The 23914-nt window shown below is 34.8% G+C and overlaps 1 pseudogene; it reads right to left on the bottom strand.

Moving 5' to 3' along the window:
• Positions 1 to 14078: 14078 nt before the first annotated feature.
• On the bottom strand, positions 14079 to 16705 carry LOC143850664 (COP9 signalosome complex subunit 4-like; annotated as a pseudogene).
• Between the last annotated feature and the right edge of the window lie 7209 nt (positions 16706 to 23914).

Here is a 23914-nt window from a genome sequence, read left to right as displayed (position 1 = left end):
GGTGATGAAAGGTGGCTAATTTGCTGTAGGTTGCGCCTCCGATTCCAATGTTCAACTAAACACTGGAATTTGAATTGGGATTTCCTTAACAGCGGAGAATAAGAATAAGAATTGAATCTGTTGGTTCCTGATTCCGGCAATCCAAATGCAACCTTAAATTTTTGCTCCTGTTTTAGTTGCAAAAACGAAAGATAAAATTACCCTTATTCAAGTGTTAAAATTTTAAACCAATAATATCACTGCCAAAATGGGCACCAGGACTCAGATGAAACCACTAGTAAATTGCACCACTGAAGTCAGGGCCAATGAAACCAGCAGTGATCGCATCAGAGGCGAGCAATGTACCATATTTCGCCTGCTAGACGCCTTTGCTCCTTGTTGATAAAGAGATCTGACCAAATATATGGGTTGCCTAGTGATGTTCAACAGGATCAATGGTCTTAATTGCACATGAATGTTAACATGCTTCCCTAAATTTCCCTCCAAAGAAAATATAGAGGTAATATGAAATCAATTGTGATTCACCCATGATCGTGACCATCCATAAAGTGGACATCAGAGTGGGTGGATCATGGACCTAAATATCTGATTAATACTGTTGAATATGGACTACTGAACATATCTATTCAAGGGCCCATCATAATCTACGAAAAATTGTGATTTACCATGATTTAGCTGTTACAAGTTTTCTAACTTATTTACAATCCTAGGTACTTGGTATTCATAACTTCTTTATGATCCGGGTTGTGGATAAGGGATAGTAAGTTACGGGCCTTAGTTGGTCCTAGTCTTTAGGAGATTTATAGGATTTGGTTTCTTGTTTGTAAAGTGGTTTTATTTATAATAAATAACTTGTAATCAGCCATTTTTTCAAGTTAATGCAAAATTTCAAACTCAAAATTATATCTAAGCACCCAAATATTTTGTGAGGAAGTCTAAACTGAAGGGAGCCAGGTGAAAGGGCTCCCCCATTGCGATGGTGATGTGTAGCCAATAGGAGAGCCCTTTCACCTCTTTTTTGCAAGGGCTCCCTTCAGTCTAGAATTCCTCATATCTTGTAATCAGCCATTTCTTCTTTTTTATAGAGTGGTTTTATTTGGAGGTTCATATCGAACTCAATAGTGGAGGTTCAAGCCAGGTTATGAAACAGGTTGTGGATAAGGGATAGCAGTTATAGGCCTTAGTTGGTCCTAATCTTTAGGAGTTTTATAAGATTTGGTTTTAGGGTTATAAAATGATTTTATTTGGAATAAATAACTTGGAATTAGCCCTTTGTTTTCAAATTAATGCAAAATTTCAAACTCAAAATTATGTCTATGCACCCAAAGGAGGACTGACCCTTCCCTCAAAATGGGTCAGACCTTCTCTATGAATATGAACACATTGGTTGCATATAGAAATAGAAATTTCCATTGATTGGATGATCATAACCGTCTAATTTTTAGACTTTTGCTCATTCAATATCAGAGATTTTGAAGTAGTAGTGTCATTTCACAAAACAAGGAGAATGAAGTAGTGTCCATGTGGGTGCATTATCAATTGAAGTATAGTTATAAATAGGACTCAAATCACTGGTTTTTCTTCCCCAATGATTCTTCTTCTAACAAACAACCCCAAGTATATGGTTTGAAAGAGAAGACAAAGAAGAAGAAGAAGAAAGAGAGTATATTTATTTCTAGTTGCAGATCCTTAGGCAAATGTAGATCAATGATCCAGTGACAAACACTGCTTTTCTAACTGATCTTAAATTAAAACCTCCATATGAGACATTGCTCTTCTTCAGACACTTCAATTGCACATTCTTTTCTGTGTATAGACTAACGTGGAGACCGCGAGGAATTACTTCCATGTGTTTGCTTTCTTCTTTTCTCTTCTTCCTCCCACAAACAATAGACTTAATTTCTCTTGCAAGGCTCTGTAAAAGCTTTAGATGATCCTCTTTCGTTAAGGGGTTTCCCATTAGCCTACTATAAGAAGGCCCTTTTCAAATTTTTAGTTACGTGAAACTGTTAACGGTTCTCTTTTGCTGATGGAAATTTGACACTTTATAACGGTCCTATTTCGTGAAGAGGTTTTTTCCCCACATAGGAAGGGCGCGTTGGTTCCTACTTTTACTCTCCTCCCAAAAAGACGCTCCTTGGGCCCCACTTCTACCTCATTTACCTGATTATTATATCCATTGATCTGAAGAGAGATCAGTTGAGATCACTTTGGTCAGATGATCTAGGCCTTTCATCTACCATATGTGGTTTAGGGTTCTGTTAAGAAAAGTTAAATCCCATGTTTGGGTTGCAGGAAAAATATTTAAGGTACAAAAAAAATTTCCTAGAAAATTTTTTTGAAGGTTATTTAAAGGGATATCATCATTAATTGAAGGTTCCTTTAAATAAAAATTGAACCTCGCTAGTTCTTTTTTCTTTTTCTTTTTTGAGCAATGATAGAATGAAGGGCGCCCTTGCAAAAAGCAACTTCAAGGGCGCTCTCATTGGTCAATTTCATCAAAAATCAAAGCCGTTCCACTTTTTTTTGGTGCCATCCACTTTTTTCGGCGCCACCATAACATACTTTTGCTGAAATTGACCAATGAGGGCTCCCTTGAACTTGGTTTTGCAAGGGTGCCCTTCATTCTAGCATTCCTCTTTTTTGCAAATCGTCATTAAACAGAGGATAAACAAGGAATTCTGAAAAAGTTTTTCATTTCCAAACTTTTCCAAAAAATTCCTCCAAACCAAACAGATTGCAGGAAAAGTATTTCTTATAGAAAAAATTTTCTTAGGAATTTTTTTGTTTCCATAATTTAGAAGGAAATCTCATGATTATAGCTTATTCAACGGGCTATCATTATATATTAAAGGCCCTTCTAAATAAAGCATGAACTCCAGTGGTTCAATTTACTTTTTTACCATATGTAATCAAGAAATTCCCTTTCAAAATTTTCAGAAAATTCGTGCAACCTGTTTGGATATAGGGAAAAATTTTCCTTGAAAAAAATATTCCATGAAAAGAGAGATTTCAGGGTCCAGAAGTTAGAAATTTTCCAAGAAAACAGGAAAAAAAAAATTTCAAATAAAAAATATACTAGCCTCTTTGTACACCTAAATGACCTTTTACCATTGATTGTAAAAGTGACTTTCTCTGTAGTCATTTTCAATATTTTAATATTTTTAAGAGCAAATGGCCCCAACTTAGATGATCGTAGCCGTTAATGGAAGGCTTTTTTAATTTTTAATTTATTATTTAAAAAACTTTATAGAGCTATAATCTTTATTTTTATTTTTCCGAAAACAAGTTATAGGACTACAATAATTTTGATGGTTCAAGCCAAGGGAACCCGGGCCCGGCCGGAATTGGTGGGGTTCTTAGAAATTGCGAAGGAGAGGTCATGTGGGCTTTTGCGGGCCCTACTAAGAGAGTCAATGCAACATAGACCGAAGTCAAAGCGCTTCACCAAAGCTTGATATTGCAAGTGAGAGACTGGGTGGAAAATGTGATAGTTGAAGGAGATTCGTTGATGCTTCGGTTGGTTGTTAAAAAACAAAAATCCATTGGATTTTTGTGGAAAAAGGGAGGTGACATCAGCATTACCTCGGAAGTCTCCGATGTAATTTTCTAGGGAATGGTGCTCTCTCACTTTCTCTCTCTTCCCACTCTCTCCACTCATAATGACACACTTGTCTAATAAATTCTATGGGTGCAACTCGGGCGGGTTCAACCCGGAAAAAACTTGGGTTGGGTTGAGTTCAAGTCGGGTTCGGGTTGGGTTGGGTTTTCTCAACCTGGGTTGAGTTCGGTCGGGTTCGGGTTGAGGGCTTGGGCAACCCGACCCGAGTTCAACCCGAAATTTTTAATAAATTTTTTTAGCTTTTAAGCTTAAAATCTCGGGTTGGGTCGGGTTCGGGTTGGCAACCAGGACTGCTTGGGTCGGGTTGGGTTGAACCTCATCGAGTTGGAACTCGGGTCTGGTCGGGTTCTCGTTGAGTAAATGGTTGCTTGGGCCGGGTTAGGGTTGGCCTCAACCCGAACCCGACCCGCCCGAGTTGCACCCCTAATAAATGCTTGTCCCCTCCTTTGTCATCTCCCTTTTTCCACAAAAAATCAATGGAATTTTTTTTAACTTGCAACCAAACGAAGCTTGAATGTCATTAGGTGGTTGAAGAAATTTCAAAATCCGCCTTAGAGATTTGATAATCTTTTTGATGAAATGTTTGATATGATTGTAAGTGTTCGATACAATATGAACACCGGCAACGGATCTTGGCGATTCAACATTGAAAAATCACAGAACAATATGGAATGAATTGAAATGAGAAAAAGACATACCGGAAGCCATGAATCTTGTTTTTCTTTCTCTCAGTGTTTCTCCTTACTACACAATAGTCGGTGATGGGGACCGGTTTCCTTTCTCTTCAAGCGTGGATTCTCAAAGATTGGAAACAAATTCGTTGTGTGCAAACAGGACCCAAGAGTTCTTCTATAAGCGTTTGTGAGAAGAGATGCGACTCCTCATCGCGCCGATCCCTCTCCCCAAATGTCTCTTTTAAACATTTATACCTTTTACATAAAGTCTTTCCATTTAATGACTTTTCACAAAAGTAATTAACTTATCAAATGATCTCGACCGTCGATCTTGCAAAAGCCACATCCACCGTTAGGATTATTTCCTAACAATGATGTCTCAGTCTTTGTGGTCCTTTATTCATGTTCGTCGATTCGCTAACTAAGCCTTAAACTAATGCAGGTGGGCCCTACATCCTATGTGCAACTAAGCTATGTGTCCTAAGGAAAACAATGGGCTATCTAATGCACCGTAAATCTAGTCATCACTCATCAGTCGGTGATGTGGATCTCCAACTGACCGGACGGAGGCGTTCCTAGCTAGGACAAACTCCCAACTCTAACATAAACGCACAACAACTAAAACACTCTATCTAGGACAAACTCCTAACTTTAGAGGAAAGTCTTTTCGAAAATATGTTTTATGAAGGATTTTTGTATTTTTAAAAGAGTTAAATGATTTATTTACAAAGTTTGACTGAACTTGGGATAAAAATCCCAAGCTGCCTACGTACCCCGTGGAAGAGGATCAAGCCAACGAAGTTTCCTAACTACTCCTGAAACTTTACACTTTAGATGATTTTGAAGTTTTTCTTATTTTCAAATGATTTTGAATTTTTAAGTTTTGAATTTTTAAAATATTTTAGATTTTGAAGTTTTTCCAATATTTTTGGTGGTTTTAAGATTTTCAAGTGTTTTTTATGTTTTACAATGTATTTTCAAATGTTTTCATCCTTATGGTCAAATGCCAAAGGAAAAACACAATGCAACACCCTTGGGTAAAACTCTAGGGTAAAGGGGAACTCCAAACAAAACAAGCTCGCTAAAAATGTAATGATCCCAAAACAAATAAACTAGCGTCCCACTATAAAAGCTAAGATCCCAAGTATAACTCCAACAAGGCTAAACATGTCTCTAAAGGGGTGACAACAACACTAAAGGATATACTCATATCTAAAAAATAAACTCATAAACTAGAGAACCAACTAATAGTCTATGAGATAGACCCCTAAACAATCAACACTAAAGAGGGGGTGCAAGCAAGTCAAAGTATGACTAACACTCTAAAAGGGGTACAAATAAGTCAAAAGATGACTCACATTCTAAAAAGGTACAAATAAGTCAAAGACTCTCTATGACGAGGGGGTAAGCAATGGTGTTAGTGAGATTGGGCAAGTATCCTAGACACAAAGGTGGGCTCCAAGTAACCTTATCATTGCCCTTGCAATGAATAAGTAGGGCTATAGGCAACTAACAGACCAAGTTGTTCTCCAACTAGTAGGGGGTACAAGTTGGGTTACAACTTAGAGATGGTCCTATAAATGAGGCCAAACATGCCTCATATGAATAACTTTCTAATATGACATGAGTTTGCCTCTTAAAGGAGTAGGCTCTAAACAAATAGGCTTGTCTCCAAAGGAGAATCGCCTATTAAGACAGAGTGTGTCTCCTAGTGGGGTTCTAGATGACTCTTTCATTATCCTTGCAATGATATGGCTATTAATGTCTAAGAAAATATTTGAGAGACTTGGAAAGTCCACTAAATAAAAGAGGGGAGTGCTACTAGGACCGAGCAAGTCCCCTAAGAATGGGCTTGGGATAACTCCTTCATCGCCCTTGCAATGAGGGAAGGATTAAAGAAAAAATTATGATGTGTGCAAAAAATGTAATCAATGAGCAATGATGCAACTGAGAGGCAAGAGATGTAAGCAATGGATCTCAAAGACGGAATAAGACATGGCATGTCTCCAAGAATGAAACTCGCAAGATTTGAAAGGTTTAAACATGTTTTAAAAGTGATCCTATGAGTTTTAGATGCTAAGTTGTCATTTAGTTCAAGAACCGAAAAAATGGAGCAGCTTGTTCGTTGTGTGTCTCTAGCAAGGTCCTAGCATCTTTTAATGCTTAATTTCAGCTTCTTTTAGATCTTTTCAACATGTTTTATTCAGGTTTGATCATGATTAAATCATTTCTTTGCATACATCATTGATTTCAATCACTTAGCATTCAAAGCACACAACACAACATGCAAATGTCACTAAAAATGAACAAAAATTCAAAATAAATCATAAGAATTACTCCATATATGATTTATAATCTGCTAGCATGCCCATCAAAATAAAAACATCCATTTGAATTAATCTAAGCTCAAAACAACCTTAAACAAAATCCACCAAATATGTAATTTTCACCAAAAAGGGTAAAAATGTCAAATAATTCATGAAAATTATTCAATATATGATTTAAAACTTGTTAGCACGCTCATCATATCCAACTATAAGCACTAAAAATGATTTAGGCAGAAAATAGCCTTGAAAAGCAATAAAAGGCAAAATCACAACTAAATATGCAATTTTCACAAAAAGTCCCAAAAATGACAAGTAAATCATGAAAAACATCCAAAAGATGATTCATGACATGCCACCAAGCTCAAAATATCCAAAAATAACCACTAAAAATGATTAGAGCTCATGCTATCCATGATTTTCAAGAAATTGCATAATTATTTCATATAGTGTGAAAAATGCAACTTTGTATTGAATTTCGGACCCTTCAAATATCAAAACCATAAAAAATCATACTAATCAAAATTGTAGATCCTAGTATGAGTGACATTCTCTCAGCTGACCACTTCATTTAGTTCCAACTAGAAGTGATCGGAAAACGACCGCTTCTGATTCATCGCCATTAAAAGACATATTAGTGTTTCAGTTGAAAGTTCGCGCTCAGTTTTGACACTCAAAACATCATTTCTGTAAAATTTACTTAACGACAAAGTTTTAGAAAATCATTCAAGGAACAACCTTTTCTTCTACGGCTCCGGTCAAATTTGGCCAGAAGCGCTCCAAAAATAGCCTACAATCTGGTGTTACAGCAAACACAATTTTTTCAGAAAACTGAAATTTAAAAGTAATTTTTGACACACCAGACATTGTTTTTGGAAAAATGAACCCATTGACAAAGTTTTAGAAAATGTCATGGCGAACAACTTTTTCTTCTATGGCGGCCCAGAAGTTACTCGACGCAATAAAATTCCAAAAACTTAGAAAAATTAACACATTGAGAGGATGAAACTTAAAATGAGCATAAGTCTTATCCTTTGGCCAAATTTGGGCTACAATATGCCAAATCAAAGATCCCGACAAGCTCTACAACTCTCATGTAAAGTACAATACTAGGTTCTAACAGGATTTTAGTGAAAAACTCAAAAAACAAATCTGGACAGATATATTTTGAAGTTTTCATCATCTTACAAGAGCATTTTACATCAAAACCCTAGATCTATCATGGATTTTACTAGATATTCACTTCACACACATAATAAGACATATATTTTTGAACTCCAAAGCTTAACACATCAGATCTAAAGGTTTTCACAAAAATCATCCAAGAATTCTTCATTTTAACCTAAATTGTCAGTTGAAATCTTAAAATTGGAGTAATTTCTTCATTTCTTGCCAATTTTGGGCCATTATACGCCAAATCGAAGATCACAACGAGCTCTACACCTTTTCACATGAAATTTTCTCCAATTTCAACCGAAAATTGATAAAAAAAATGATTAAAATGAATATGGACAACACCTATTTTTGCTATTCTGACATCGAAATTCAACTAAAACTCAAAATCTAAAGTGAATTGCTTTAAATCTTCTTATGAGACAGATTTTTAAACATATTTTGGTAGATTTTAGCCATAGGTTGCAAGATCTAACCATTTTAAAGTATTTTCCAATTAAATTTTCCATTTTAGGCCAGATTTTCAAAGAAAACTCAAAATCTACTCACCTTTGATGCAAAAAATAAAAGTTCTTGCCAAAATTAAGTAGATCTTGAAGCTTTTGATGTGAATTCCAGCAGCCTTGAGCTTCTCCTTTGATTTTCTCCCTTGCTAGATCTTTTTCTTCTTCTTTCTCTCTCTAGAAAGCTCTCGTTCTCTCTCTAGAAAGCTCTCTTTCTCTCTCTAGAAAGCCCTCTCCCTTTCTCTAGAATTCTCTCTCTCCCTCTCTTTCTAAAAAGAGATTAAAAATCCTCATCTTTTTTGAAATGAGAGCCAAAATGTTCTATTCATTGAGTTTAGGCATAATTTTTTACCCCCATTAGTTGCTAGGGCACTCCCAAAATGTGATATTTTGACTTGATTTTTTGTTAATTAGGGTGGTCTAAGGTAAAAGCTTTAATGAAAAATTAACATAAACTGTTCCCCCTTTGGTTACCCTAAGACACCCCCTCCTAGGTATTTTAAACATGGTTTTGCCGAAATAGGGGTGGTCTCGGGATGAAAATGGGCCAAAAATTAATGTGGGATAACTCACCCCCTTTGAAGGTAGCTTACATCATAAGCTAAGTTTTCTTAGTTTAATTAACTAAATCACCCTCCTTTCACTCTAGTGTAAAAGCTAGCTAGATTAATGGCTAATATACCCCCTATTGCGCCACTTGCTCTAACTCGACTCGTATTATTAGGCATTTTTGGTCGAATTTTGACAAAATTTTGTAGGGACCTTCCTGGGACCCTAATCTACTATAGGGAGAAATTTGGGGCTCTAGATCACTGATTTGATGGGGTTTTCATTCAATCAACGCAATTAGGCGTCCAGTCAAAATGGGGTGTCTACAGATGCCCTTCTTTGGCAGAGCGTGCTTGTCACGCGATTGTCAAAGCTGAAAAGACAACACATTTTGATAGACCCGAAAAACGAAGCAAAGCAAATTTTGGGGTTTTTAGTTTTAAAAATAATATTCACAAGAGTAAAGCCACAAAATGACTCTTAACAAGACTTTAAAACTGCAAGCAATAGGGAGATAGTCTCTCACTGACTCTTAACATGGCAACTATGACATCTCAAAGAGATAAGCTCTCTCTAACCCTCACAACTCAACTATCTAAACAAATCCACAAAGACTATTATTAAAGCAAACAAACACAAACACACATTTTATTCTTAAGCCGAGGCTTTACCAAAGCAAATACAAAATAATCACTCAAAGAGTACAAATCAAACAAGTACAGACCAAATCACTCAAACAAGTACAAACTAATCAGTCAAAGAGTTTTTTTTTGTGACGTTAAAATTTTTCAAAACAAATATAAACCCAAATACTCAAAAAGTTCTTTTTTATCATTACATTATAAAATTCACTAAAACAAGTACAAAACCAAACACTCAGAGAGTTTTTTTTTATATCATTGTTATATTGAAACTTTAACAAAACAAGTCTAAACCGAAACACTCAAAGAGTTTTTTTTTATATCATTGAATTAGAACTCCACTAAAACAAATACAAAACCAAATGCTCAAAGATTTTTTTTTATCCTTGTACGAAAACTAAACACTCAAAGAGTTTTTTTTCTCCTTGTATGAAAATCAAACACTCAAAGAGTTTTTTTTTATTAGATGTTAAAACTTTTTCTAAAACAAATATGGTGCCGCATAAACCAGCTTTAGGTAAATCTAGATTCGTATGGTTCCGCATAAACCAGCTCCATATGAACCCTTCACAGATATACCAAAACAAACATAAAACCAAACACTCAATGAGTTTTTTTTACATGAGATATCAAAACTTTTTCCAAAACAAATACGGTGCCGCATAAACCAGCTCCATATATCGTATGGTTATGCATAAACCAAATCCATATGAATAAGCATAAAACCAAACACTCAAAGAGTTATATATATATATATATGAGATAACCAAACTTTTTTTAAAACAAATATAGCGCCACACAAACCAGCTCAATGTAATTCAATGTAAATCCAGCTTCATATGGTTCTACATAAACCAGATCCATATAAACAAGTATAAAACTAAACACTCAAAGAGTTCTTTTTTTCATATGAGATAACCAAACTTTTTCCAAAACAGATATGGCGCCGCACAAACCAGCTCCATGTAAATCCAGATTCGTATGGTTCTGCATAAACCAGATCTATATGAACAAGCATAAAACCTAACACTTAAAGAGTTTTTTTTTAATATATGAGATAACCAAACTTTTTTCAAAATAAATATGGTGCCGCACAAACCAGCTCCATGTAAATCCAGATTTGTATAGTTCTACATAAACCAGATCCATATGAACAAGCATAAAACCAAACACTCAAAGAAATTTTTTTAAATAAGAGATAACTAAACTTTTTTCAAAACAAATATGGCACCGCATAAACCAGCTCTATGTAAATCATGTAAATTCATATTCGTATAATACCAGGGCGATAGTTATACAGACCATTGTTGAAAATCCATCCGTTTAGTTATCCGGGTAACTCCGACTCCTCTCTTTCAAGGTAGCAAATCACGCCAGATTTATAAGGTGCTGCATAAACCAGCTCCATGTAAACCCATATTCATATGATTCTGCACAAACCAGTTTCATATGAACCTCTTCGCAGATATGCCTGACTCCTAACCAGTTAGGTAGCAACACATTGTGGATCATCCTTAATTTATATGGTGCCGCATAAACCAGCTCCATATAAGTATAAAACCAAACACTTAAAAGAGTTTTTTTATCATTGTATGAAAAACTTCACCAAAACAAGTTTAAAACCAAACACTCAAAGAGTATTTTTTTAAAATTTTACCAAAACACGTATAAACAAAACACTCAAAGAGTCATTTTATTATTATATCAAGACTTCACCAAAACAAATACAAAACCAAACACTCAAAAGAGTTTTTTTTCGAAAGATGGAAGAAAGGATCAAACCGTTAAACAAGAAATATAGTAGATTTTTCCTTACTAAATTTTTTTAAAATGATGGAAGAAGAAGCCAAATCGTGAAACACGTAGCCACCAATTTCTATCCTTATTAAAAACTTCAAAACAATGAAAGAAAAGACCAAACTCTGAAGTACAAAGCCGTCAATTTATATCCTTATTAAAAACTTTAAAACAATGGAAGAAAAGACCAAACTCTGAAGTACAGTGCCGTCAATTTCTACCCTTATCAAAAACTTCGAAACAAATGGAAGAAAAGACCGGACTCTGAAGTACAGAGCCGTCAATTTCTATCCTTATTAAAAAATCCAAAACAAATGGAAGAAAAGACTGGACTCTGAAGTACAGAGCCGTTAATTTCTATCCTTATTAAAAACTCCAAAACAAATGGAAGAAAAGACCGGATTATGAAATACAGAGCCGTCAATTTCTATCCTTATTAAAAACTCCAAAACAAATGGAAGAAAAGACCGGACTCTGAAGTACAGAGCCGTCAATTTCTATCCTTATTAAAAACTTAAAAACAAATGGAAGAAAAGACTGGACTCTGAAGTACAGAGCCGTCAATTTCTATCATTATCAAAACAAATGGAAGAAAAGACCGGACTCTGAAGTACAGAGCCGTCAATTTCTATCATTTTTAAAAATTGCAAAACAAATGGAAGAAAAGACCGGACTCTGAAGTACAGAGCAGACAACTTCTACCCTTATTAAAAACTTCAAAACAATGTAAGAAAAGACCAGACTCCGAAATACAGAGCTGTCAATTTCTACCCTTATTAAAAACTTCAAAACAATGGAAGAAAAGACCAGACTCTGAAATACAGAGCTGTCAATTTCTAACCCTTATTAAAAACTTCAAAAAAATAGAAGAAAAGACCAGACCCTGAAGTACAGAGCTGTCAATTTCTATCATTATTATTAAAAAAAAACTTGTTAAAATGATTGAAGAAAATCTACCAAGTTTGATTGATTTCACTAATGGATTAGTTATCTCTCGCCGAGAGTAACTAGGAGTGCATGATCTTTACTGAAAGCAAAACTCAAATAGATTGATGAGATTTTTGGGTAATGACTCTCTTTAATATGTGAGAAGCATTTTGCTGAGGTTTGAAGACTGTAGGAGTAGATTTTAGACTCCGCTGGGGTAAAGAATTTCCAAAAGACTTGATTCCAAAGGAGAACAACTGGACTGAAGAGTTCATCTCAAAGAGTGTTCAAACTTCTCTAGTCTCTATTTGATGAGAATAAACATCTCGAGTATCAATGTGTGTTTGACATCTTTTATGACGCGCCCATAGTATGATTACTTCCATAACAAAATTCTTTATAGAGCAACAAAAAAAGAACAGGCCAAAGGCTTTCATTAATACACTTGGGTTTACAAAGTTTTCACTCAAGTATAAGAACATAGTTCCGCTCAAAATTCTCTTCATCTCTATCATCTGTTGATGCTGCAAAGGAACTTAAGAATCTGTTACTTTCTGAACTCTGCTCGATTTCACATTGTCCACAGAAGCCACAAATTCTCTGCTTCTCTAAGGGTTTTTTTTACTCATCACCCCGGCTTTGGGAGAACGTTGACTAACGAAATCTCAAAACTTGAACTCGACTCGACAAAAGAAAGACTTTGACAAGTAACAAACGAGGACTCTGACTAACACAGGACTTTAACACTAAGAGAGACTGAATCTGCTTCTTAGACTGATAAATGTTTTAAAATGTTAAAAGTCAACCACTCTTCGAATCTTTTGAATATCATGTTTAAAGGTGTTTTAACCCATTTTTGGAACTTTCATCATGGTTATTATCCCTTTAGATTGCTTAGTTTCAACCTTCCTAACTCAAAGAGTACCAAAGGAAGCCTTGTTGGCGCTTACTTAGATATTCAAGTGATGCCAAAGAAAAATGAAAGTCTAGCTTTTTCTTTGAAGCTATGTCCTCTCTGCATGAAGTCGCTGCCATGACCAAATTGCCTTCCTACGTTTTTTCGATTTGGCGGACAGTATGCCTTATATTTTGCCTGGCTGCCCTTGCAGATTTTTCATTCAGCAGGCTCAGCACCCTGATTTTTGCCTAAGCCGTCATTTCGGGTTTTCAGCTTAGCAGGTGAATGACCCTAACTTTTGCCTAGACCTCCCTTGCGGGTTTTCAATTTAGCGGGTCTAAGACTCCATCATTTTCCTTTCTTTCTGTTTCTACAAACCTGGGCCTGAAGTACACCAAAAGGACTTTCAGGTAGGCTTAGGTTCAAAAGGTTAAACTTGGGTTTGTTTGCATTTATTTAGACCGAATCTGGACCCTCTAGACCGCCTATGTATCCTTGAAGAAAATGGGAATCAGGTCTCAGCAGTTCGCCCATTTGGGATTTCAAAGATTGTTTGTTATTTTTATTTTTTCTAAAAAGTTTAGACCGAACCTGAATTGATCGGGTTGCCTACGTACCCTGTAGAAAGGGATCAGGTCATAATGTAGTTCAAAAACAAAAACAAAAAATAAAAGAGAACACAGTCTCTCCTCTTCATGGGGCCAAGGATCTTTCCTAGTGTGAATGGCATGTGTCTATCAAGAGATGACAGATGGATTGAGAGTGAAAAGGATAAGGTTTGAAAAGTTTTCTAAAAGAATTATGAATTTACTGGTGATAATATTTAGACAGTTATTTATCGTAGCAAGCAGTTGAAATTCCATTAGACACCAGCCAGCACATTAATAGATGAAGATATGACTTTTTAAGTAAAATTCAAGAATATCAAATGACATAGGGTAGCAAGCAGGCTTACTTGTTGATCCCATTGCTACAACTCCTCTGTGTCGTCCTCAAAATGAATGACCTCTTCGACCTGAAAAATGAAGCGTTCAACCAAAACCATGCAGTCAACCCACATTAACAAGATGAAAATGAAATCAAATGGCATGTCTAATCAGGTCTTTAAGTTCGATAATCAGGAACAAATTGGCCCAATAGGTTTATCCAAAATCTCCACTACTAAAGGCCTTATCTGTTTTGGATTTCGAGAACTGATTGCGAGTCCAAAACTGATTATTGGACTCAAAATTAAATGTAGTTTTGGACTCACAATCGGTTCTCAAAATCCAAAACAAACAAGGTTATTTGGAAATCTAAGGATCTGATCAGGTTACAAATCTAAACTGCAAATGTGAGAAATCTGAATCCAAATCTTGTGGGTATCCAAACGTGGCCTAAAGTGTTTCTCATCTAACAAGCCACATTTGGCCCATTAATACTAGGAAGATAATTCCCTAGTCTGACAGTTCAAATGAATAATTAAATCTTCCATGGGATCATGGGAATAAAGCCGTACCTGATCAATGGATCCCCTCATTCTGTCTTTGTAAATCATTCTCAAAGCTATTTTCTCAGCCTGCCAAGAATAATCAGCTAAAAGGCTGTTAAAACATTCGAACTTCGTGGAGTTGCAGACTATGTCATGTCACTGGTTAAAGGTGGCATCTTTACAATGTAAATGTTGAGACAGAGTGCAGAAATTCATTTAAAGATGATAAACAGATGGGACAACACAAATTTGTTCACTGATCATCATGTGTGTGTCTATATATGCAGATGGTTATGGTTTGACATTCATAGATCTTTCCTATTGACATGAATTTCATAAACTTTGAAAGATGTTGGAAATGCCTTTGCAAATATTATCTGTTACTTTATGTCCACCAACTTTTTTTTTTATAAATACCTCCAATGGAACTTAAAATGTGCTTTCCTCTTGATCTTTTAAGATGTGAATTGTGATGAAAAGCAGCACAAGCTGCAACCACAACTGTCAGATTCTGGCAGCAGAACCAAAATAAACAAGTACACGCAAGTACACGCTAATACATCGCCATTTGAGAATGATCTCCAACTAAATTATCTTGGTCATTAATAAAGTTCTAAGAACTAAATTCCGTCTTTCATGTAAACCACCAAACGACACAGTGTGTTCCTTTTGACAACCCCAAAACACTGATATTAATCAGCTATAGTATCCCTTTATATTCAAGACTACTAGTTCATATCTTTCATTGGAAGATAAAAAAAAGTAGACTAGGTGATGAAATTTTATCTAAATGGATCTACGCGAATTTTTTCGTCTTAACGATCAATATAGAAACAGCATGACAAAGGGATCATCATCTATGAGATGGTGCATGAAAAATAAACAAATTCAGATAGTGAATAGCATATCCATTCACTAACACTACTTTGACACAATCCTTTTAAAATAGGACATATAAGCATAAGATATTATGCGTATGAAGAATGTACCTTTTGAGGAGCAATACTAAGCAAAGTTCCTAGTTCCTCAAAGCTGCACAAAATAACGAATTTAAAATCATGGCACGGTCCAACACGGTGAAATTATCCGGTAAAAGCGCTTTCTGTTGGAAAGATTATTAGAAATTACATTATTGCGTCCAGCAAATAAGAGGCAAAGGTAGAAAAGCTGAAATCCAGGAAGCCATGATTTTGGTAACCTGGTGTACTTTCAATTCTTCAGAAAATGCATCAATTTTTTATTTTCTTAAAATTCTCTCTAGGTACACCTGATAAGTAGACATATAATCCAAATCACATTAAAAAATGAACCATGAAGTGACAAAAATAGCCGAGTGTAACATAAAACTCAACAATGATGCAGAATATAAGCACTTGACTGGAATAAACACTCCTAAAACGAAACACAGCACATGATTATACCTTTTGCAATATTGGGTAAATCTTCAATTTTGAGCACCTCTCGTCCTGGTAATAAAACATGATATCTCAAAATTAACAAGATTCCATATTATGGAGATTAGATTCGCCTATGAGAAGATAGGATCATAGGTATGAATTTGTATCAGTAAGCATCCAAAATGTCTTTCTTAATTTTCAAACCATAAAATATTAATCCGATTAATTGGATTCAATTTAACTAAACTCAGCATTTAACAATCATAAAAAAAAAATATTGGAGAATATGGGCCTTAATAATCCATTTCAAGAACTCATCTATTCTAAGCTCTTTAATTATGAGAATCAACTGGCCAAAAAGCGTAGAGCAAAGCAAAAATAATATGAGAGCATTGAAGCAAAAATGTCTCCAATTAGATGACACCAAAAGTGAGTACCTTATACAAAGTGGCAAGAACACGAGAGCGGTGGGGACCAGCAACAGCCAAAATTGTGCAGGTCACAGCAGCACTCAGAGCTTGCTCCAATGCTTCCTCATCAATCAACCTGAGATATACCAACAAAAGATAAGATTAGGTAGTGGTGAACCAAACTATATGTATTGAATAGGGAAGTGCACGATTCATAGTATTACTATTAAAAAACAGCTTTAAAACTGCCAAGGCATCCAACAATAGAGTCTAGATGTCATTTATATGTATAGAACCTCATCCACAAAGCAATCTTCATGACTCAAGAAAATTTTGGAATGGGATACAAGAGTTTAGCATGTTCAATTATTATTATTTTTTTACATGTCAAAATAATGGTGCAGTTTCAAAAAAGTCAAAACTTTGGAATATGATGCAATAGCTTTGCGAAACAAAAGTATAGTTCGGAGGCCTAAATTAAGAAGGAACTTCTTTGATCATGTTGTTGGAATAGCTAGAAGGGAGTTATATAAAATCGAACAGGGTAAATAAACGTGTTTGGATCTTGAACACATCTGGGGATTTCTCGGTAAAATCTTTCTATCATTGCTTGGTGACTAGCCCGGTGTCCTCCAATGTAGCAAGAGTGTGGGCAATCCAAGCCCCTCTTCAGTGTGCACTGTCGATTGGGCATCATTAAGAAATAGGATTGAGATCGTGAATTTCCCTCGCAAAAGGAAGATTCTTATCATTGATCATTGTGCTCTTTGTTTCGAGGTGGGGGATTCAGTGGACCATCTTCTTATTCATTGTAAATTGGCTAGAGTTATTTGGAGTAATATTTTAAGAAGATTTGGCATAAGTTGGGTTTTCTCTGCGGCGTCTTAGAAGAGAAAAGATAGGGGGAGCATCATATTCTCATTGAATATCTTTGATGCTTTATGTAATTGTGCTTAAATGCTTAATCCTTCATTTTTGCTAATGCCAAAAGGGGGAGAATTTGTATAATTGATTAGATCCATAATCATATGCATTCTTGTACAATAATTTGTTTAATATAACTTATGCATATGTTGAAAGGGAGTAGTCGCACTCATCTTACTTATCTAATCCTCATAAGAGGATCCTCCCACCTCTCTAATCAATTTGGTTTGTTAATCATCAAAACAAGGTGATTGAGTGAACCCATGGGGAATCATTGGGCTAACAATCTCCCCCTTTTTTATAATGACAAACCAAATTGATCAGAGAGGTGGGAGGATCCTCTTATGAGGATTAGATAAGCAAGATGAGTGCGACTATTCCCCCTCAACATATGCATAAGTTATATTAAACAAATTATTGTATAGGAATGCATATGATTATAGATCTAATCAATTATACAAATTCTCCCCCTTTTGGCATTAGCAAAAAGGAAGGATTGAACATTTAAGCACAATTACATAAAGCATAAAAGATATTCAATGAGAATATGATGCTCCCCCTAACTTCTTATCATGAGTTACCAATTAAAATCAAAGTATAATCCAAAGTATATATGGCATGATAAGAGACAATCAACATAGGAAATGAATAATCACAAAACAAATCAAGCCTATGTTGGCAAAACAAAAAGACATTTCAATTTTAGCACAAATTTTTAGGGTGTATCTTAGTATATATATATATATAAATCCAATATAAATCTACCCTGTGACCTGTAATATAATAATAGATTAGCAAGTTAAAGCTTATATTTTACTTATCATGAAAGAAAACAAGCAAGTGTATAGTTTAGCATGATAAGCCCCCTTTTGTTTTTGAAATTCCTATTAGAATCTTATCATGAGGTGATGTGGAGTTATAGACTCATCATTATAAGCAAGAATATATATTTTCAAGTTAAAAATATTTTTTTAAATTATCATGCATATAAATGGACATTTGATCATAATATGGTTAACAATTAGGATATATGGCATGATGGCTAGCTCTATCATGGACACAAGGATAGCCAAGTAGAAATACACATAATAAGCACTCAAATTCATAGAAACTAAGGTTAGTAATTTTAGTTTACTCCTATGAATGTATATCTAGAAGGATATGCAATTTTTAGCACTATTAGTTGGGATATATTTGAATGGACAGTGTGAGCATCTCACAATAATCCATGTGAACATAAAGATAGCAATAATTAGCTCTCCCCCTTAGTATTTGTCATTGGCCTTAGATATACCTAAGATTTAAGGCATGACATGACATGACATAATAGGCCAAAGATATGACAATGGAATACTTGGCCACCAAAACTTATTCTCAGAATAGATGACATCATATTAGATCATCCAAGATAAGTGAAAAAGCCTAGAAGAATATGTCACTAAGACCTAGGCTATAGGCTTCTTGTCTTAAACTCTAAAACACACATAAAAGCACAAGAAAAGCTCGAACAACCCATGTGGAGCAATCATGCTCCAAATGAGTGTACTTATCACATGTGAGGTGATAACCACATTAGGAATCATATGATAAGTAACTAAGGACAAATTTACCTTTAAGCTCCCCCTTTGAAAATGAATCATGCAATGCATGAATCCAAAGGGATGTCCTTGTATAGACTCCAAAGGTTTTTAGATATATTTTCTAAAAGATACCAAGTTAAACTCAACCCTTGGGCTACAATGACACTTACTCTCCAAGTGTCAGTTTATCATGATAAAATGATAGCCATAGTCTAACTCATCATGATAAACAAGCATAGCACAAAAGATTTTCAATCTTTGGCTCATGGTCCCCCTAAATGTGATAATATTTTTCAAATTCAAGCTTTACTTCCCTAAGTATGTAACATACATAACTAGCTAGGGAGATCACATATAAATGTATACATATTCATGTTTGAGATGTTGGCACAAGGCCAATTTGTTAGATATTTTAATTAATGTGAATGTACCATCTCCCTCTTAGAATCTAAGAAGACTAAGGGCACCAATTGAGTGACTTTTAAGATTAAGGTTTAACATCTCATATGTGTAGATATTATCAAACAAGGGGTGATAACTATAGAATATGTATATACCAATTTGAGTTCAATTTTATAGGACTAAGACATTGTGAGAATGGTCAATAAAATACCATGTCTTAGAGAGACATCCATGATTCATAAAGGTGAGAGTATACCTTATGAGAAGATATTATCATCAAGGTTTTCATGGATAATCTACCATGTTTGGACACAAAGGACATGACACATAATGTGCATGGTCCAAACATTACATCTACATCCACAACCACATATAAAATGACAAGGCATTAGGCACAAAGTGCATAAGCCCATTGAAAACCAAAAATGTGAGGGAGGTACATGTTCCCATCACAATCTAATGTATACAACCACCTTAGTGAATTTTAATTTTACTCAAGTGAGTAAATGTCCAAATATGATTCTAGATTTCTATGATATTTTCATTTCAAGTCATACATTAAACCTAGATTCATGATTTAACTTTCCTATATACTATATATCATTTTATGGACTTAGGGAAAGATCCAAGGATTTTATAATATATATGTATCAAATGACGCAAACTACCTTGGACACATATATTCCATTTATAAACTTTCATGACTACTTGAACAAAATACATATAACATATCTATACATATTAAGGTTCATCTTAGTCATGAGATTATCCAATTAAAGCTCTTTGGAAATACACTAATTTTTAACCCATCTATGATTCTTATTAGATTTGATGAAAATCATTAAGCATGTAATAGAATGGGTTTTGATAGGACAACTAGGTGCAAAGCAATAAACATGTTTGTTTACCTAAAGCACAAAAAGATGTCTAAGAAGGGATTTGAGTTGTTTTCTTAGACATGACATTTAATACCTTAGTTTTGCTAGAAATAATATATTAGAACAATTCAAGTACATAATTATCTAGCAAGTGCCGTATTTGTCCAAAATAGAGTTTAAAGAATGATACTTTGGCATTTTCTCAAATTTTTGTAAGTATTATTTGATTGTAAAAAATTTTCATTTAAGTTCAAGTCTTTAAACCTATGTGTTTCTTCTCTTTTTAGTTTTGCTAGGGAGATGTGATAGATCGTACAACCTAGCTTATAGCAACTACCAAAATACTGTTCAACTATGATGATATACTTATGAGTACAATTTGAACACAAGGGCACAAAGGTGTGGTTGAATATCCTGTAAGCACAATTTATGATTTTCACATTAATGTTCTCTAGAGTGGCTTTCTTTTGTGGATGATCACTAAGTGTAAGAAGATCTAAATCAAAATGTATGCACTTAGAGAGATGTTTCTAATTATGATATTCAATTAAGCTCAATACATCAAAGTCTCATATTAACTACATTTAAGCATTTAGACTTTGAATTAGAAGAAGATATATAGATACATGTTATTCAAACAAAGATAGGCATATAGTATCTATACACTCAAATTGTTTTTTCAAATTAAGCACATTGAATATTGATACAAAAAGGTTAACCAACTATAAGCATATTGTATAAAAAAAATCATTTTCAAATGATATTTCATTTTAAGCTCATTACCCCTAAATTTACTAATCATATGATGTGATTCAAGTAGGGGATTTTGGAACCCAAACCATGTTGGTTCCAAGCAAGTTTGTTCTAGTTTATGTATATTTTCTAACCCAAACAAACTTACTACTTTTTACAAATCTAAACATACATTTAGATTTGTAATGTCCAAATCTACCACAAAAATCACAAGACATATATGAGTAGGTAGATGGACGGGATGAACAAGATGATTTACAAGAATGACTATAATGAAAACTGTGTTTTGCACTTTCTTGTAAATAATGATTTTTCAACATTAATATTTCATTCTTGATGTTTAAGTCATTGATTTCCATTTTAAAATTTATTAATTCAAGAGATGAAAGCATTTTGATTTTCTCTTCTTCTTCTTTAAGGAGTTTATTTTTCTCTCTTAGTGAAGCAATAGTATCACTTAGTTCAATAAAATCTTTTTTTAAAATTTTATTTTCTTCACTAAGATGTGCATGATCTATTTCTAGTGACCTAAACTCCTTGTGAATACTAGCTAAATTGTTTTTCAAGTTTGAATTCTTAGCTAGTTGATCCTCAAGTTTTTTATGTAATTCTTGGACATTTTCAACAAGTTCTTCAAATGTGAATTCGGCATTATCCAAGGGGTCTTCATTAGATAATCCCATTAAGCACATGTTTTGATTTTGAAGATTTTCAATAGAGTCTAAAACATTTTTAGCATTTTTACAAGATGATACTTTTTCATAAATGTTAGGTGGTAATGCACAACATATTGCAATTAGGGCTTTTGTATTTAGTAAAGATAATTTTTTATCATAATTATTTAATCTTTTAGATTTAACATTTAAAACAAAACCATTTTCAATTATCTTTATCATATATTTATCTAGACCTTTTAAGTATGTCTTCATATAGATCAACCATGATCCATAATCCGAACCATCCAAAATATGTAGTTTAGATCCCATCTTTTAAGTTGCCAAAAAAAATTTGATCTTTTAACTCTTAACCGGTTAGGGTCTTAATCAAGAGCCCAAGCTCTGATACCAATTGAAATCCAATGAGTGACTTGGTTTGGCAACCTAGAGGGGGGTGAATAGGATATTTATAAAACCTTTACCTTTTAAAAAGTTTTTCCTAAGATTTCACCCAAGACTTATCCCTTGTTTAATTAAGTTTGAAATAATTGAACTTAAACAATATTACAAATTAATATAAGTTCAAAACACTTGTTGATTAGCAAACTTAATTAGGTAATTTTAATAGCCTAGTTAGCAAGGTTAAGATATTTAAGTTGATTATCAATGCTAACTACTCACTCAATTCTATGCACAAATAATCAAATAAGAGAGTGAGAGGGAGTGAGAGAAATACCAATCACACAAGTGACACAGAGATTTATAGTGGTTCGGCAAACGGCCTACTCCACTCTTCTCAAGGTCGCACTTGAGGATTTCCACTATTGAGACCTCCACGACGCCCGGCTCCAATGCTTTTACAATCCAAGGGAATTAAATAAGGATGTCCTTCCACCTTTACAATGACTGTCCTTCTCCGCCGAGTTCTAAGCGCTTCACCCAAGGAAATTAAAAACAACGGATGCCCTTGTCACCGATCGAATAAAGAAGAAGATAAAAGCTTTGCCTCTATGTAGGCTACAATGCAAGTTGAAGCTCCAAGGATGCTCTCAAGAATAAACAAGTTTAAGCCTAAACCAATCTCAAATGATTTTCTCAAATCAAGGCACAAGAGGTTGGTGAGAGAAATTAACCCAAAAAAATGGTTGCAAATAAGTTTCTAGGGTTTGTTAAGGTTGGAACATGTTCATCAAGTCTTTTGAACCCATGCAATGGGCATATATAAGTTCCCAACACAATATTACCGTTTTAGGGGCAAAACAGCAATTTTCAGGTCAAACAGTCAACTAGCCGTTGGTCATCCAACGACTATATTTTTTTGAGTTCGTAGTGTTCTCGGAGTTCCGAAACATTTCTCGGAGTTCAGAGAAAATGGCCAGAAAGTGAAATTTCATTCCCTGGACCATTTCTCGGAGTTCCGAGCTCGGAGCTCCGAGAAAAATCTCGGAGTTCTGAGAAGCCTATAAACAGCAAGATATTCCTATTTTTAGAGCTGTTTTGTTTTAGGCTTTTGGAACTCAATTTTATCATGTTAAATGGAATGTCATGAGGGTTCCACAATGATGGAACACCACATGGTCATTCACTAATCCAATTAGGCTCTAAGGGTGTGTTGTAGTCTCTTTGGAAAACATGATTTTTCACTAGTTTTAGGGGTTTAAAAATGTGCTTTGACAAGAAGAAATGCAAGAGAGATAGAAATACATTCTACCCTTTCTATCACTCTCTTGAACTCTTCTCTTGAGCTGGGATCTTCTATGGTTGAGCTTCCATGCTTGACATCTTCAAGTTGTGGTACAAGCTCCTTGGTCCTTTGTATGAGGTTCTTGATCATCCAGTCTTTGGCCTTCATTGATCTTCCTTTGTTTGTTCAATGCTTTGAGATGGTTGTGTGGAACTTCTCCTTGGTTGATCCTCCAAGGTATGCCTTATCCAAGTATGCTCTAGCTCCTTTGCCCTTTATTTGGTTCATCTTCAAGCTTAGGCCATCTGTGTGTGTGCTAGCATGGATTGACCTGTGAATTACCTGTCTATAGCACAACACTCAAGGCAAATAATTAGTCCATAAATGACTAATCAATTTGCGTTTGTTAATCATCAAAATAAGGTGATTGAGTGAACCCATGGGGAATCCTTGGGCTAACAGTTGGGTTTTTCCTGCGGTGCCTTAGAAGAGAAAAGGTAAAATCCTTTGGAACATCTGTTTTCTAGCTACTACATGGGTGATATGGAAGGAAAGAAATGCTAGGATACTGCCCTCATCTACCCCAACTAAAAATTAGGATTTTCATACCTCAAAACTGAAAATTAGGGTTTGATTCAAACTCTTGTTTAT

The sequence above is a fragment of the Tasmannia lanceolata genome, unplaced genomic scaffold (assembly GCF_043159265.1).
Source record: "Tasmannia lanceolata isolate RefF3 unplaced genomic scaffold, GAP_Taslan_0.1 ptg000018l, whole genome shotgun sequence".
Classification (NCBI taxonomy): domain Eukaryota; kingdom Viridiplantae; phylum Streptophyta; class Magnoliopsida; order Canellales; family Winteraceae; genus Tasmannia; species Tasmannia lanceolata.
This window is presented reverse-complemented; position numbering and strand designations above follow the sequence as displayed.